Here is an 18,520-nt window from a genome sequence, read left to right as displayed (position 1 = left end):
CAATCACCGCATCTACGCTGTGACTGTAGACTGACAGCAGGGGCAGTGTCATGGCATTTTTTTATAAGTTGAGAAGGTGAAGTCGATAACAGGACCTGCAGCAAAGGCCGACAAGTCCCATGTCTGTTACTCAGTGAGGAATCCAGCATGATAACTGAGGAGGAGGCTAGACCAAAGCCCAGAGAACAGGGAGTTGGGGGTAGAGAGACCATAGTACTCGGCTTTGCCAAGTGCACGTGGCCTGTGAGTCCTGTCTGTCAAGGTCTAGGCCACAGAGTAGCCTGTTTCTGAGCTGTGAGAACTGTCCCTACGCCAGGCCAAGAGGAGGGCCTCAGACAGTCTAGAACGTATGTGTTAATAGGGGAGAGAGCATGTAAAAGGGCCGTAGTAAGTGAGGGCTTGTCTCTCCTTATGGCCGTAAGCTGGGAGAGAGTCTGGGCACGATGGAGTGCTGCAGTGTTGTGCCAGGCACTTCCAACAGAGGAGAGCGTGTCCGGGATTTGTCATTCTCTGCAGCAAAATGGAAAATAATTCCTGGAAGCTACAAAGGTGGAGCCCAGGTTTCATCCACAGTGCTGATAAATCTTACCTTGAACCTCTAAAATCCATTTCACCACGGAAGGCCTTGGACCATTCCAGCTTAAACGGAAGTTAGACAGCATCTCTTTTCATTCTGTTTGAATTATTGAAAACACGTTCCTCTTTCAGATGGCCGGGAAGGGAATACAATCCATTAGCAGCTCCAGTTACACGGCTTTCTACAAATGCTATGATTTGTGCCTCCAGAGAGAAGCCATTCTAAAATGCATTTCGATTCGATCAATCATAATTTTTACAGCAAATCTTCTTGAAGACCAGTGGCAAGCTGAGACGAGTGAGCCAAACTCCTGTCTCCTGAAGTGCCTTAGAATGTGATGTTGTGGGGGTTGGTTTCGTTGCTGTCTGAAGCATGTGAGTTATCCTCCATAAGTGAACTCCTGGTTAGAAGAGCACATTACTGGATTAATTCGTGATCTGTTTGTTTTATGGCATTGTTTAGAGACCCAGCCGGGGCCCCGTTGGGGTAGGCACTGTCCAGACGGATGAAACAGAGACCATCCCAGACACGACTGGTGTGTTGAATGTACGTTCAATAGTTCCAGTGGTGAAGGAATACACCTGAAGACAAGGGGACTAGAGTCTCGTGGCTGGCCAGCGTGCTCCAGAACAGGGGTGGCGAGTTAACCCACTGGCTTAATCTTTAGATTCATGGGTGTTAACGCCAGCAGGGACCGTTGTGATCATCTGGTCGGAACGCCCTGTGACCTCACTCCAGTTCCTGTTCAATCTTTAGCTGTCCCCCGCAATCGTTTGGCATCCCGGCCCCGTGGATCCTCCCCTTGGGCTGGGGGGAGGTCTCTTAGCAGGGCTCCACCCGCCCACTTCCTGGATCCCAACGGGACACCTCTTTGCCACATTTCTTTACAGTCATTCCCCAGTAAGATTGACAATATCTGGGGGGGGGGGGGTTCACTGCTGAGGGGCAGCCTGAGGCCTGTGCACTGTTCAGACTTGAGAATAGAACTGAAAAGGTGGCTAGCTCTTGTGATGTCTCTACTCCCTGCCGATCTCCACAGGGGCTGGGTTCACCCATGGAGAATAACACAGCCTTAGCCGGGGGGCAGATGGTCCGGGGGTCCTGTGAAGTCTTAACGCCCATCTGAGAGTCTGAATCAGCGGGTCTTGGACGTGATGGCCCAAGTCTCTGAGTCACTGCGGCATTGTTGCTTGTCTCCCCCGCCAACCCTCATCTTTGCCCTTGCGCTGCACGTTCGCCCGGAAGCTCCACTTCCCACCGGCTGCTCTTAACACCAGCATTAGGCACTCGGGCTCCCCTGTGCCAGGTGGGGCAGTGGAAGCAGCAAAGCTGAGCCCTAAAGACTCGTTTCATTCCACTGGGCCACAGCTCTCGTTGTCTTTGCAGCATCCCTTTTACTTTGCTGCTACGGCACAAAGCTGCAGTGGATGCTGCTAGGTGCTCTTGGGCCTCCAGCCGGCTATTCCGAGCGTTCAGTCCGTTCTACCAACATGCTCCAACCCATCCCTTGTGGAAAAGCCCCTTTAACCTTGAACTGCATGTTGGAAGCTGCAGGTGTATTTTTGTTGTCAGCTGTTATGTAAAATCTGCAGAACATTCGGGCAGAATCATACATCCCCTCTCATCTCTCCTTCCCTGGGATTTGAGTTAACCAGTTTGTTACAGTTATAACATGGTCGCTGCAAGGGGGGGGGGGGGAGATATACTGGCATCTGCTTGCCCACTGGGCAAGTAATAGGAGCAAACGGCTTGTCACATCACGCTTGACGCTTGCCCAGCGGGAAGGGTCGTTACTGTTGGCATAGTGCTGCACGCTTTGCAAAGTAGGAGCTCTTACGGCAGAGGTGGGCAAACTACGGCCCGTGGGCCACATCCGGCCCATGGGACCGACCTGCCCAGCCCCTGAGCTCCTGGCCGGGGAGGCTAGCCCCCAGCCCCTCCCCCGCTGTTCCCCCTGCCCCATAGTTATGCCACCATGCGGGCAGCACGGCCTGCGCCCGCCCACCTCCGGGCTTTCCAATAAGCCCGCCCTGCCGCTCCGAGCGGCATGGTAAGGGGGCGGGAGGAGGGGGGACTTGGATAAGGGGCAGGAGGTCCCAGGGGACGGTTGGATGGGGTGGAGGCAGTCAGGAGACATGGAGCGGGGGGGTTGGATGGGGGTGGGGTCCTGGGGGGGCAGTCAGGGGACAAGAAGTGCGGGGAGATTGGATGGGTCAGGGGTCCTGGAGGGCCTGTCAGGGGGCGGGGTGTGGATAGGGGTCGGGGCAGTCAGGGGATAGGGAGCGGGGGAGGTTGGATGGGGGCTGGGGGTCCCCGGAGGGGGTGGTTAGGGGACAAGGAACGGGGGGGTTGGATGGGGCAGTGGTTCTGAGGGTGGCAGTCAGGGGGTGGGCACAGCCTTCCCTACCCAGCCCTCCATACCGTTTCGCATAGCGATGTGGCCCTCGGGCCAAAAAGTTTGCCCACCCCCTCCTAGAGGGTGTGAGATGCTGTGCTAGACAACAGATGTAAGAGGAGCCCCTGAAGTGGCTGGAGATAAATGCGCTGAGGTCGTCCCTAGGGTGATGGTAAGTGGGGGGGGTTGGGAATAAAATATTTACTAATTCATCTTCTGCTTTTCTTAATTCAGCTACACATTCGAGCTCTGTCATAGAGCTGGGGAAAGGCCGTGCAGTTCCTCAAACCGTCCCGCTCAGTGGCTCAGGAAGAGATGAGTAATTTAAAAAATCAAAATCCTCCTTTTACTTAAACCCTTCGTCTCCTACCTCCAACACACTGCGCTACGGCTTGCTGCTGTCAGGTGGCCCCTGTCTTTTCCCTCTTGTCAGGTGTGGGGTTTTTTCATACTTGTAAGGCTCTAGTCTACTCAGCGAAGAGACTATTGGCACCCCTCCGTGCCCCAGGTCTGCCCTCTGTGTACACTAGAATCACACCTGTACGGTCCTTCTAGACATCCCTTGTGCTCCTGTTAGCAGGGCAATTCTCCCAATGCAGGATTTTATTCCAGCTTGTCCATTACGTCCTGGCCCCCGCCTCTAGTGGAATGCTGCATTTGTCTCCGTGGGCTGGCTCCTTCTGCTCCCCCCAGCTCTGTGGCAGTGGGGGCTGTGTCATGCAAGGAATAAAACCGCTCTGGAGCCCTTTGATGCGTTCAGCTCAGGAAAGGAGTGTGATGCAATTACTTTACCTCTGGGATACCTCAGCACAGGTGCTCTGGCCTTTGGAGTTAGAAGTCAGGTGCTTTCTCATTCTTAACTGGGAATTTGTTTGAATAGCCTATCAAGTCTCTTTGTTTTTGGTGCCACCCAGGGGCAGCCATGTGCACTCCAATAAATATAAGCCCCAAACAAATGACTCCAGAAAAGAAACCTCTGACTTTAAATGAATGCAATATAAAAACCCTTTACTCACCCCTTTTGTGTCTACCATTTAGTTGGCTGTCATCCGGTACTGCATAAAATGAGCTGAAGGAATCGCTGTTTGTATCTGGAAGTTAAAAGAACTAGGAGCAATAAGCAACATAAGGTTGTAGAGAACCATTAATGCCAGACCCCCGGAGCACACTTTTGCTTATAGAATTTCAAAACGTGCGGTAAGGAATGGAGGAGAGGTGAGGTCCAGAATTTAGGAAAGTCTTTGTCATTAGCTCCTGAAAAAATCATTCAAATTGGACTTTCTTGTGGATTGAAAAGCAAGGGAAATGAAGGCAAATGCTGACCAGCAATGTACAATATGGAGAGTGAGTCGAGGGGTCAATTGCAGGAATCTGAAATGGGCTGAAGCCAACTGCATCTTCCTCCTCTTCCCACAATTCTTCTGCCGAGAAAAACCTCACCCTGCTTTTCATTACCTGTGAACGGTGCCCTGGCCTGCTATGATGCAGCAGACCCATATGTAACCAATGTACATTCATCTTTAAAGTCAAATTTTTATTACAACCCAATAATAGCAAAAATGTCGTAGGAGGATGAAAAGGACCAGAGCAATGACTACATGGAGAGTTGACCTTTTAAATAACCTTGAACGCTTTGATACTCACAGCAGAGCAGGAAAACAAAAATGTAAAAAAAAACCCCTCATTTCCCATTTGCTTTTAAAAAGTGCTGTAGAGGTTTTATTGAGCGGTGAGCATTGAAAGTGAAATTAAACTGCTAGCCTCCAAATGCCATTGTGCTGCGCCCAGCTCCTGTCTTTCCAGTCCTGCTGCACTGTCCACACACCATCTCTTCGAGATAAAGTACACTTCGAATATAACTTAACAATGAAAAAGTATATTTCAAATGTGTTTCCAAGTGGTTTATGTGAGAGCATCCAGTTGCTTCACCTCTCCAAAGAGGAAGAGTCAAAACAAGAGCTGGTTGAAAAATATAGGGACTCATTTCTGCAATTTTTTTAACATAATGAAAAATTCTTGTCTGAATTCATTGCAGATTTAACCTGAATTTTCCCCAGATTGATTTGAACCCATTTTTTAAAAAAAAATTATTTTTATTTATTTATTTATTTATTTATTTTGCCCCTGTGAGGGGGAAGGAAAAGTACCAGGAATAAAATGCAAAAAACGGACATTAGAAAAATATTTTTCATTTTCATTCCATCTGAATTGCAATGAAAATGCTTCTTTTTTCATAAGGAGCCACGCTGGTGCCAGGATATCGGAGAGACAAGGTGGGGGAGGGAATATCTCTTATTGACCAACTTCTGTTGGTGCGACAGACAAGCATTCGAGCCCCACAGAGCTTTTTTTTGGTCTGGAAATGGACTCAGAGTGCCGCAGCTAAATACAAGGTGGGACAGACTGTTTAGCATAAGTAGCTAACACATTTCAAGGCACCATTCAAGGTGAAGTGGCCCATTAATACCTCTCCGGTCACAGAGGGGGAAAGAAAGCTGCGGAGTGGGAGGGGGTTAAGGGGTTACAGATTGCTGTAGTAAGCCATAAATCCAGTGTGCCTGTTCAGAGTAATGAATTTAAGCTCCCAGGCTCATCTTTTGAAGGTGCTGTGCAGGTTTCCTTTGAGGATGAGGACTGAGGGGTTGGATGCAGAGTGATCACTTTGGGAAAATCTTCACCCACGGGTGACAGGGTGTTTGTATCTTTCATCATTTTTTTTGTGAGAGTTCATTTCGGAGCGTAGTGATTGTCTGTCTGGTTTCACCCACATAGTTGTTACTGGGGCATCTGTTGCAATGGATGAGGTACATTGCGATAGGCACGAGCAGGACCCATGGATCTTGAAAGGTGTGTTGTGGGGGGTGTTGATCATTGTAGCAGCAGAGATGGGTCTGCAGGTTTTGCATCTGTTCTGGCAGGATCTGGTGCCATTTGGAATTGGCATGTCCTTTAATCGGAACCTGAATCACAGGAGTCCCAGTCCTGTGCCCCGCGGCCCATGCTCTGGACCGAGCTGCCTCTCTGGAACACGCACAATCCCCATCTGTAGCTCCCAACGTATTCCAAATAGTGAATCTTTACTATCCAATCCTCACATTGACAGGTTGTGTTGTGCTTACAAACAAAGGGCAACATCTGGCCTTCCCAGGCATGTCTTTGGATCTTACTGAGGGGGAGATGAATGTTAAAAACGTAAAACTACTCCCTTGAAGTCAAAATACGATTTTAAACCGAATGTGTAAATCCTGCCGCTTTGGTTGCAGTTTGGAAGACAGCCCGTTCAGTCACTGCACCCCTCTGTGATTTCAAACCTCCTTCCACTCAGGCCAGCCTCCGTCTCCTGCCCTCCCCGATGGATCAACAGTTTAAAGAAGAGATGCCACGTGACTCAAGAGATGTTAATGGCCATTCTCTCTCAGTGGCATGAAGTAGAGTGTGTGAGCGTGCAAGAGAAGAGGGTAGGATGGGGTGGGGATGTGAGGGCTCCCATTGTTATGCCAATAAAATAAAAACCAGCAGGATCTTATTAAAGGGGGAAAGGCAAAATACCACATTTATTGTGAATACAGAAAGAATCATAGTAAGCAGTTAGTTACAGCTATAACATTCCATTCAATTCCATATTTATTCACACATTCATTCATACACACGTTCTGCAAGGTTATCATAGTTACCAGCCTTAGAGTTGCTTGTGCCAAGCCACTGGCCAGGTGGCCTGGACATGAGGAGGGAGCAGGGCCTTGTCAGATGCTCATCTGACGCTCCTGGAAGTTGTTTTGCAGAATCAGACTCCAAAGTTCTCACTTTCTAGAGTCCATTTTTATAGGCATTTCTTCCTATGCCAGTCTATGGGAATTGCTTCATCATGCTGTTGCTGAATCAATCAGCAGATGTCACATTCCTGATGGCTCTGTGCTGCCAGATGTTATCTTGTTCTTTGGTTCTCCCATTCTTGAGGCTGTTGGGTGGATTTCAGTCTGCCCTCCGGGGGTCCTCTGGTTATTTCCACTTGACGCCTTCTTCAGCCAATGGACACTGGATTCTTAGGCTGGCACCTCCCTGATCATTCAGTTATTATCCACACCAAGCATCCATCCACATACATCCTCTATCTCTATTTTAATCACAATTGTTAATACAACAAAAGGGCGGGGAGTCTCTGGGTGCTGTTTCTGTTGTTAGAGTATTGCTTTGAGTCTCTCTCTCTGTGAATTGCTTTGAGAACAGACTCTGTCTTAGAATGTACTAACACAATTAGCAGCTTGCAAGTTTCACACACAGAGGGAGAGAAACAGCACCAAAAACCAAGAGAGCTCTTAGTTTAAATTCTAGGGTATTACTAATTATGGGGAATCAAACTCATTTGTGATTTTAATACAGAACTTCTTTAATATGATCCAACACCATCATGCTCTGCTGCTTGTTCATCAGCTGCTGTTTCTCCTAAATAGGCAGGACCATGTGCAGGAGAATGATTGGTGCCACACGATAACTATTGGTGACTGCAGACCTCAAACTCTGGATCTCTCGGACAACGGGTGATCTTCTGATGTTCATAAAACATTCGCTTGTAGCTGATTACATTGTGTATCATATTGAGTCTTCACGCCCCAAATGAGATGTCAGTTGGAAAAAGTAATTCTCTGTGTGTGCTTTTCTGTACAGACTTGTGGTGGTGAAGGAGTTCCAGCTTTGCGATGAGTCTAACCAGATCCTTGACCTATAGAAGTTGGATGCAAGGTCCAAAAAGAAAAGCAACCGAGAGCGGCCCTATATTATAGCTGGGTTTAACAAACCTCAGGTTATTGAAAGCAAAGCTGAAGCAGCTAACACATAGAATCATAGAATATCAGGGTTGGAAGGGACCTCAGGAGGTCATCTAGTCCAACCCCCTGCTCAAAGCATGGCCAATCCCCAATTTTTGCTCCAGATCCCTAAATGGCCCCCTCAAGGATTGAACTCGCAACCCTGGGTTTAGCAGGCCAATGCTCAAACCACTGAGCTATCCCTCCAGTACATGGAGCAATAGTACTGAAATCAGCTGAGTTTGCTACAGTCAGGGAAACAATTTAAAATAGAACATTTCAGTGTAATTATTCATTCTCTTGCTTTCCCCACGTGCTGCTCAAGGCAGCAGCCTTGTGACTTCTGTTCTCCAGCCCAGTATAAACTGGGTGCAGTGTAACAGAGGGGTACAGCTGATTGCTACTTGAAGGGCCAGTGGTATCTGAGAGCTGCTGGTGTGATGGGGTGGGCCATGTTAGTCTCATGCGAATGGTCTTGTTATTGCAGAGGAGGAACTCGGAAGGTGATGGCATACCAGGGGGTGGCAGTAGGCAGCAAAGGGCAAAGTGTTCTGAAACCATGTTTAATCTTGATCTTCCTACAGAGATTGGTGTTTATCTGCAGTAGCATCTAGGAGCCCTAATCATGGCCTAAGACTCTGTTCCTGTAGGTGATGTATGAACACAGAACTAACAGATTGTCCCTGGCCTCAGGTACAGTGTATGCTTGAGGGCCGACATGTCGCTGGATGAGGCTGTGCAATGGGTATGTTACATGCTAACACCTTGAGCAAGGTATATAGTGTAGGCTGCCCCTTGCTGGATGGGAAATACACCATGTTCTTGCTTTCTCTTGGTGTGCATTCTCTTTGCACCAGGGAAGGGCTTCTGCAGAGCCCTGATATGTTGCTTGGTACCTCAGTGAATAGCAGAGATGGACTGGAGCGGGTAAGTGCAGGGGCTGGAGCGACAAAATTTGGATCTAGATTCTGATCTCTGCGGGGTGGGGGATTTTAGGTCTGGGCTCTGGTTGCCAGTTGTTGCTAGTGAACGTTACTGTTACATGTCTGTAACACCTTGGGACCCCAATCACAGACCGGGACCCCAATCACAGACCAGGACCCCAGTGTGCAAGGTGCTGTACAAACACAACAAAAAAGCCTCTGTTCCAGGGAGTTTACAATCGATAGGCACGTCTACGCTGCACGTGTCTTTCTGCGGCCCATAGAGTATGTCTGCCAGGTGTATAAACAGTCGTGTAGATGGCAAAGCAGGCTTAGGCAAGTATAGCAAAGACGGCTGCGTGGGGTGGGTACGTACCTGAGAACGCACTCTCCAGGGCTCTATTCGCGCAAGCTGCGCCTCTGTTTACGTGGCTATTTTAGCTGTGTACTGTCCCACTGCCTCGCCCGGCCTGCGCCTTTCCTTGCAGGAGGAAAGGAGCCTGTCACTGACTCGTCTAGCCACCTGCCGCGGTGTGGACGCAGCTTGTTTTTCTCTGTGGCGGGTGGCTACACACCGTCCCCAGAGGCCTCCAGCGGGAGTATCCCCGATGCGCCGTTTGTTTTCGGGAAGCAGAGCTGTCGTCACGCTGCAGAGCCCAGCAGGGATCTCGTGTCCCCTAGCCTGTCTCCGTTCCTGCAGCACAGGTGTGGCGCTCCATCGGGAGCGGAGAGGATGCCATGGCCTGATAAGCACATGAAGTTCTCCCTCCCTTGCTCTCCCAGCCTGTCTGACCCCCTGAACCATCAGGCTGAGCTACGCTGCCCTTTCAGGAGACCCGGGGAGCCTGTCTACACTAAACTTGATAGAAGTCAGTGTCCCAAAGGGCCCGGGTCCTTTATCTGCAGAAATCTTCCCTGCTAAGATGAGCCAATAACAAGGATAACAATAATCATAACTGGCATGACCCACATGTTACAGCTCCATTAGGACACCAGGGGGAGCTGGGCCTTAATTTTTCTGGGGCAGGCTCAGTGTGTCCCTGCAGCTGTGGTCTGATCTTGCGACTGGCTTTGTGCAGCGGTGACCTGAGGCTGCGGTTAAACAGTAGCATCTTGTTTATCCAAGCCGTGGGGACAACCCTACGGACCAGCCTGCATGGTAAAGCCCGTCGGCAGCTTGCTGGGTGAGGCCTCGCACGCTGGGGAGGACGGTTTCTACCAGCTCTGCTCTAGGAGCAGAAGTTGTGGGCTCGATGCAGAAATTCTTGGGTGAAGTCCTGTGGCCTGGCTTATGCAGGAGGGCAGATGAGATCATCATAACAGTCCCTTCTGGCCTTAAACCCCGTGGGAAGCTGCAGCAGGCATCTAAGGCCCTGCACCAACCCTGCTCTCTCCAGCGGCAGTCGACTCCAGTGCAGTCACTGGGCTTGCAGTGGCAGAGAGCAGTAAGTGAGAAATGATCAGCCATGCAGGCCATGGAACAGCCATGGTTTTAGAAGGACAAAGGAAATTCTGTTAAATCTGGGGAGTGTTGGAGTGGAACAATATTTCACCAAAAATGACCCTTTTTTTAAAAAACGAGACAGTGTTTCACAAAAAAGCTCAGGAAATAAAAGGGATTGAAATAAAAATCAAAATGCTTTCCACAGAAACTGTAAGTGCAAAGTTTAGACAGCGTGTTTTTCTTTTTAAAATTTTTGAGGTTTTTTTGTTTTGTATTGCCCACCAAAGCAGGGCTTTTGGGTTTGTTTCCAGGTGTGGTTTTGCATTGCCCATTTCCATATCAGGACGCGGAAAATGTTTTGGTTTAAAAAATATTCTCTGGAAAAGATTCAGAAATGAAAGTTGGTTCGTTCTGAAACCAGAACAAAAGGCTTTCAACATTTCCGTGCCATTGGGCCGGTTTGTCGGACCCAGTGTTAGCGTCTCACTCCCATAATGCACTGCAAAAGAGGGTACCTGGCTGCAACATGAAGTAAGCCAAAACTCAAGAGTTAATAAGCTCCTTTAGACTGTATAAGGGCAAATGCCAGGTCTGAAGTCTCTGCACTTGTATCCCCTTCGCACTCACAGCAAACTTTTCTCTCCTGCTCCACTTTACAAGCTAAGTTAGCAGCTTCTCTCTCATCACTGCGTCAGGAGAAAATGGGGGGGGGGGTACAAGGTGGGGAAGGCAGCTGTGCTGAGCTGGGCAAGGCCAGCTGGCAGGAATCTGTCGGCCTGTTCCCAGAGCTGCTTTCCGGAGCCTCTGGGTCTTGTCTCTCTGCTCTAATTGTTGCTTAAATAAGATTTGTTCCCTGCATGGCCTTCTCTCAGGCAGGGGGGAACACGAAAGCCTTGTTAACGTGTGTTTAGCAAGTGTGTCTGGAACATGCAGCGTCTGGGGCCTGGCTGCTGGGTGTCCGGGGAGCCATGGTACCAACACTTACATAAACAGCAGAGAGATGGGGAGGGAGGCTCTGCATTTTGTTGTTTTCAGCCCCCCGTTTCCTGTCTGGTGATGCCATATTGTCTGACTTATATTCAAGGAAGTCCTCCCAGTCTGCTGGGGCTGAGTGGGCTTCCCAGGCCTGCTGTGGTGGGGAACAGTGGGTGGGAAGAGCTCTGGTTTATGAGCAGAATAATTAGATCTGAAACGGTCAGTGTAAAAGAACCTGAAAATAATGAGGGAAGTCCCTGAGTCTGCAGCACAACAGGGGCAAACGAAGCAGTGCCGCCAGGGGACAGCTGCTAAGTGCTTTGGCCCAGACCCCCAAATGCTTTTCAGCTCCTAACTTCCAGAGATGTAACTGGAAATCACCTTTGGTGCCTGGGCCATAGAGTGTCATGTGAAGGGACAGACTATCCTGGGGTGAGACTGGACCTTAACCGGAGCACAGAGCAAGCCAAAATCTTCAGCTAGAAACTCCAGGGCTAAGGAAACTCCAGCGCAACGCCGCAGGGAAAGGAGAGAACTTGGTTTCTGTTGGTTGCAGCTGGGGTAGTCCATTCTTTTTCGTCAAGGTCCAAATTTCTTGGTCAAGGTCCAGGCTCCAGAGAAAATAATTTAAAAAAATTAACAATAATAAGTAAATAAAAAGGTTTTGGGGTCCATTCAAAAGCGTCTGGCGGTCCGGCTTTGGCCCACGGTCCCCTTATTGACTGCCCCTGGTTGCAGCTTTGGGGATTGGCCCTTGTGTTCACTTCAGGTTCCACTCATGGTCAGCGCTGTGGTAGTCACACGCAGGGCCCTTCGCAGAGAAGCCCCCTCTGCTGACAGGGGGACTGACCGATTTCTTCTGACTGGGAGGGTAACCCCCTAGCTAGGAATCTTGGGTGTGTCATGCTGCCAGACAGACTGGATTCAGCGACAGGCCAGCATCAAGGAGCTTTTGTCGAGCTCTAAGCAGAGGTGAGCCAGTACTAGATCCATTGTCCCCCGAAATGTGGGGCTGTTTGGTTTGCCCCATTAGGGAACATGGGCTAGTTCTCAAAGTTTAGAGCCGAACTCCTGGGGTTCTCTAGTGGCGTCAGTTGAAGACTTTAATTGTCACTTAACTAGGCTTGAAAGGCGAGAGCTGGTGGCAGTGAAGGGAGGTGACTCTGGGAGTATGTCTGCACTGAGAAATTGTCTGCAAAACTTTTGTCTTTCCCGGGTACTTAAAAAAGCCCCTCCACAAAAGACAAAAGTTTTGCCAACACAAGTGGCAGTGTGAACACGGCTTTGTCGGCAGGAGCGCTCTCCTGCCAACAAAGCTAACGCCGCTCACGGGGCTGGAAGTATTTTTTCGGCGAACATGCCAACAAAGAGCGTTTATGCAGGCTGACTTTTAGCGACAAGGCTGTGTCGACACAGCCTTGTCGCTAAAAGCTGTGTGGTGTAGACAAGCCCTCGAAGAAAGAGGAGAGATGTTGAGGGGAGGAGAAGCTTGGGGGACTGGGAGGAACCAGAGACTTGGGAAAAGGTGCGAGATAGAGGGAGGAGAGTCATAAGATATGAGAGATAGGATTGCTCTCTATAAATATATCCGAGGGATAAATATCACAGGGGGAAAACAATTATTTAAGCTCAGTACCAATGTGGACACAAGAACAAATGGATATAAACTGGCCATCAGGAAGTTTAGACTTGAAATTAGATGACAGTTTCTAACCATCAGAGGAGTGAAGTTCTGGAACAGCCTTCCAAGGGAAGCAGTGGGGGCAAAAGACATATATCTGGCTTCAAGACAAAGCTTGATAAGTTTATGGAGGGGATGGTATGATGGGATAGCCTAATTTTGGCAATTGATTGATCTTCAACTATTAGCAGTAGATATGCCCAATGACCTGTGATGGGATGTTAGATGGGGTGGGATCTGAGTTACTACAGAGAATTCTTTCCTGGGTGTCTGGCTGGTGAGTCTTGCCCACAAGCTCAGGGTTCAGCTGATCGCCTTATTTGGGGTCGGGAAGGAACTTTCCCCCAGGGCAGATTGTCAGAGGCTCTGTGGGTTTTTCGCCTTCCTCTGCAGTGTGGGGCACGGGTCACTTGCTGGAGGATTCTCTGCACCTTGAAGTCTTTAAACCATGATTTGAGGACTTCAATAGCTCAGACATAGGTTAGGGGGTTAGTTACAGGAGTGGGTGGGTGAGATTCCGTGGCCTGCATTGTGCAGGAGGGCAGACTAAGGTCAGAAGGGACCATTGTGACGGTCTAGAGTCTGTGATTCTATGATTGGTCCCCTCTGGCCTTTCGGAACTTTTCTGATCATCCTGTCCAGGGCCAGCTCCAGGCACCAGCGAAGGAAGCGGGTGCCTGGGCCAGCCAATAGAAAGGGGTGGCACGTCTGGGTCTTCGGCAGCAATTCGACGGCGGGCCCTTCAGTCCCTCTCTTCCTCTTCGGCGGCAGCTCAACCAGGCTTGACTTTTTTTTTTTTTTTTTTTTCCCCTTCGCCGCTTGGGGCGGCAAAAAAGCTGGAGCCAGCCCTGATCCTGTCTGCCGGCCTGCATGGAAAATTCAAATTCCCAGCCCCCACTGCCGACGTGGAGGAGACCAGCCGGAGACTGATGGATGGTAGAGGGGGACTGGAGGGGGCTAAAGCCAGTGCTGTTGGTCTGGGGCAGAAGGGGACTCCTGAGAGCTGCACAGCTATCCCAGTGCTGTGGGGGAGCATTTTGTCTTCTGGCCTGTGCCTCCAGCCATGAGCCAAACCTGGGTGGGGAAAGGGCCCCCCCTCCCTTACTGTTAGTGGGCACTAGTTTCCCCCCATTCAAACCTCTCCTGCCCTGGTGATACCAGACTCTGCACTTGGGGGGAGGCCCAGGGAACAGATTGACGTGTCAGGAGGAGAGCTGAGGCAGCTCAGAGGCAGGGGTGCTGTTATGGGTGAGAAGGCCCCAGAATTCCTGCTGGGCGATGGGACGGCGTGGACTGCCTCCAGTCTGACCACACGTGGACAGAACCCTTTAGCTGTCCGAGGTTGCCCCAAGGAGCTTGCTGTCTAGACGGAGGATGTGACCCACTCAGGGTCGCACAGCAGGTCCGTGTCAGAGCTGGGAGTTCCACCCAGGTCTCCTGGCTCCCAGTCCAGTGCTCCAGCCACTTGGCTGCACTGCCTCCCAATTAACTCACTGAGCAGGTTTAAGGCTGGGCTGGCAGGGAACACAATCCAGCTGTGAAATCGTGGGACTTAATGTATGAATTAGCAGCAAATTAAGGATTTTAGAGTCATCTTTTTCCAGCTCCGCCCTGCTACCCATGAGCAATAATCAAGGTATCGAACAGCAGAGTTGGCAAGTAGCCGCGGAAGTGCAAAGTTGTTGTGTCCCACTTTGACTTCCCGGTTGAGATGTTTCCCTCTTTGCAATCCAGCTGAGCTGGAAACCTTCTGTTCTTCCAGTGCTCTGTCTCTTGTGTTGCTGCGTCTGCGTCCTGCCGTGTGCAGTGAGGGGCAGGGGGTGTTGACGACAACTCACAAGAACCTCAATCGAGAAACTGCCAACAGCCAAGATTCCTGACTGAGGAAACGGTTGTTTAGCTTGAGTTCAAATCAAACACATTTGATCTTCCTCTTTTTTTTTTTCTTGCTTAGGAATGGTCAGGTGGGATCACTGGGTAGAGACGGTTAGGGTCCAACTTTGTTATTAGACAGACAATTCGGTGAAACTAGAGCGTGGCCTCCGAGCATCCCGTCTTGGGTGTGATGGGCTTGGCTGGGGCTCTCCCTGAGACAACCTAGGTGCGCTGGGAGCAATGCAGTAGGCACTTCCCCTGTCACTGGTCCTGAATTAAGGTCCCAGTGTGATGGGAGGGATTCTGTTACGCCTACAGTGCTGCTCTGCCTAATTTGGAACAGAAGCTTGAACCTGGGTCTCCCACATCCCAGGGGACTGTCGGTACCGCCAGGCTCTTGTCTATTCGGGGGTCTTTGCCTGAACAATTTGGAAAGGTCTCAGTTTTGTCCCAATGTGGAACAGGAAATTTTTTTGAAATCTTGAATGTTTTCGTTGGATGTGAGCCATTTCCTACCCAGCTCCAGCATAACCCCTCGATCCTGTGCACAGTGGCTGTGAGAACCTCCTCTGACACCCTCTGTACGGTAAGGGAGGTCCCGGCTGCATTCAAACTGTGTAATTGTGATTCTAGTCTGCTGAACGAAAGCATTTCCTGGTGTTTCGGCTAAACATACTATTTTCACTGTGTTTTGGTCTGCTGGGCTCTTGAAAGGCTGTTGCCGTCTATCCTAGAGATGGATGCATTTCACTGGCAGAAACTTTGTTTTCATGTGTGTACACCTGTATGGGTTAAACTGATGTATAATTCTGCAAAACCCTGGCCTTCCAAATTCACACCTCCAAACAAAGTCCCTGGGAGTCCTACATGTGCTGTGGAGGGCAGATTTTGACCTCCGGTTTGTAATCCGTGTGTAGAGTTTGAGTGCTTGGAGATGTTCACACCACAAGTGCGGTACAACTGTCATTCACTTCTGATATTAATGAGCAGAACCTCCTGGAGGCAGAAGTCACTGCACGACTTCCAGCCAAGTCCCACACACTGCACATCCTTAGTCTACAGGAACCCTGGGGAAGCTGAAGCAGCGTGAAGGAGGAGCAGGTTGAGCTGCTATTGGGAGTTTTCCTGATTTCTGGTCACTTCTCGGATAAGAAGTAGCCCCATATGGTGGGATTGTGGCAGGCTTGGGATATTGCCCACCCAGTGGCTTTTCTTCTGAGAAAATGCAAGAAAACCAAGAAAGCTGTTTGAACTGAAACACAAAACACACATCGTGCACTTCACTTTGTAAGCATGTTTAATCCTTACACACGACAATGGGAAAGCCTCACACACATGTCCAATAGGAAATGCTGACAAGAACTAAGTTCCCAGTTTATTAACTCATTACTCCTTCCACTCCAGCTACCTGCCCTTAGCTGTGAACACACTTTTACCAGCATGTTTGCTTTTTAGCATGAACCCTAGTCTGTAATTTCCAATACTAAAGGCATTTGACTGATGCTCAGAGGCCTGCAAAGGAGCACAGGGCTTTTAAAAATTGACAACGTGCTGAATTTGACTGTTCTGTCTTGGTAGAAAACTGGAAGTAAAATCTCACATTTTTGTGCCACTCATTCTTCTTTGAAAATATAGATCTGAAGTAGAAATCTGGATCTTTGGTGTTGAAATGCTAGACGAAGAGGATTATGTTCCATCACCCACAGCCTCTGTATCCTGTTCTGGTTTCTGTCTCGGGTCAGTCATTTTGGCTAAGTAGTTGGAATTATTCCATAGTTTTTCTAAATCTTACTTTGCTTCTATCCTCGGGCGGTTCCAGTTCTTCGTAATTTAGATCAAACCAGCCTGCTACTGAGACGGTGACAGTAGCATCATCAGTCTGTAATCTATGAAGGCCCCCTGAAATCTCCTTCAATTCGTTTTATATGCCGAGTGACTCTCTAGAGTCGTGTGTTGTATACAAAGCGTGCTATGTTGTGATCAAAGTCCTGCTCAAGGCTCATCACAAATTTCAACAACCTTGTGGCTAAAACTGTGGAACAAACTTCCTGAGAGTGCTGCACACGAATGGGAGAGTGCCGTAATTGCTTATTTAAATTGCCTTCCATTCAATTGCCCCTCTCTCCAATCAGGTTGCACCCAGGTCTTGTGCTGCGGCTCCTGGCACTGGCAGATTCTCACGGGAGTGTTGGTGCAAAGGGAGGCGTGCTCCAGAGGGAGGGCTGGGGCTGGGGTAGTAATGTGGCCAGGTGGAGCGTGCCTGGGGGTACATCTGCACTGCACACCAAGCCTCGGTTCTGATTCAGGTTTGAGGCCAAGCCCCCTTTCCATCCACACACAAATCGGTCTGACTCGGGTCAGCCAGTGCTCAGGACCTAGGGCCCTTTTGGGCGGGGTGGGACAGAGCCCGAATCCCGCTGTGACTTTTGCAGTGCGGACGTAGCTCGCGGCGCAGACCCGAGTCAGAAAGGCTGCGTAGTGCAGTGTGGACGTGTTAGCATGCCGGTGGGACCCAGGCCCAGCGATTGTACGTGCAGGTTTACGATGCAGTGCGGGTGCTCAAGCCTGGGCTTGGAAACATCGAATCTACAAGCCTGAGTCCCACAGACCCAGGTTGACAGTGGTGTGTGGACGTACCCTTAGTGACCCCTTGCTTCTGCATGAGTGCCTTTGGGCCACTGGCGGCCCTGCCTCTGGGGCCGCTGGCTGCTCCGCTGTACACTAGGGACCCAGCCTGGCACACAGCCAGCCCAGCACCGGTGTGTCTTGTGTGCCCCTAAGCCCAGTCTGCAGAGGATGTGAATGTGTTACGTGTGAGTCTGTCTCTTTGGGCACGTCTGCACTTCAATACAAAACCCGCGGCACTGAGTCTCGGAGCCCGAGGCCACTGACTCAGGCTCCCAGGGCTGGGGCTGTGGGGCTAAACTAACAGTGTAGACTGTCAGGCTCGGGTTGGTTCCCAGGCTCTGAGACCCTTCCCCCTCATGGGGTCTCAGAACCCACGCTCCAGCCCAAGCCCAAACATCTGCACTGCAGTCAGATAGCCCTGCATCCCGAGTCCCGTGAGCCTGATTCAGCTGACTTGGGCCAGCTGCAGATCCTTTATTCTAGTGTAAACCTACGCCTGGCGTCTCCACAGCCTGGCCCATGATTTTAGCTCTGAAGGACATTGATTCAGTCCTAACTATTGGACAAAGATGGTGGTCATCACAGAAAGGCCACTTCTGCCTTCCCTTATGGAGCTGCACCCTGCCGTGTGTCGGTGAGAAGCTGGGGCTACAGGGGTCCCCTAGGGCAGTTAGCCTCCTGTCTGTGGAGAGCCCTGGCGAGGTATGTCTGGTTAGTACCGTGTAGAAAGTGGACGAGTTCACAAAAGGGCACACTGGATGCTTTCTGATACGGTCTCCCAGCTGCAGCCAGGCTCTGCAGTCCAGCCAGAATCTATTTCTGACTGATCCTGTTTATAGAATTCCTGTGCCGGGCCCATTGCTTCACTTGAGTCTCCACAGAGAGCAGCCTCCTGTCCGATGGTGGCCGGTTGCCAGTTTTCAAGAGATATTAATGGAATGTTTGAAGCAGGTTTGCAGGGGGCGTTTGGGAGTAGAAAGGCAGTAAATCAAACCAGGCCAGCCGGCACAGAGCTGAGAGAGGAACAGACACAGATAAAGATTGAAAACAAGCCCACCAATATCTAATAACTAAATAGGCAATTACTTCTAGGTTGGTTTGGTTTTTACAGTTTAAAAGGTTTATTTCAAGTCCGTGCAATTCTGCTAGTATTAAATATGGGACTTTGAGGACATCAGAGCTCTCCAATAGTGGGTCCACTGGCCAGCAATGGGCTT

This window comes from Lepidochelys olivacea (assembly GCF_965140295.1).
Source record: "Lepidochelys olivacea isolate rLepOli2 genome assembly, chromosome: 9".
Taxonomy (NCBI): Eukaryota; Metazoa; Chordata; order Testudines; family Cheloniidae; genus Lepidochelys; species Lepidochelys olivacea.
The sequence above is the reverse complement of the archived record's forward strand: the minus strand, read 5'-3'. Positions refer to the sequence as shown.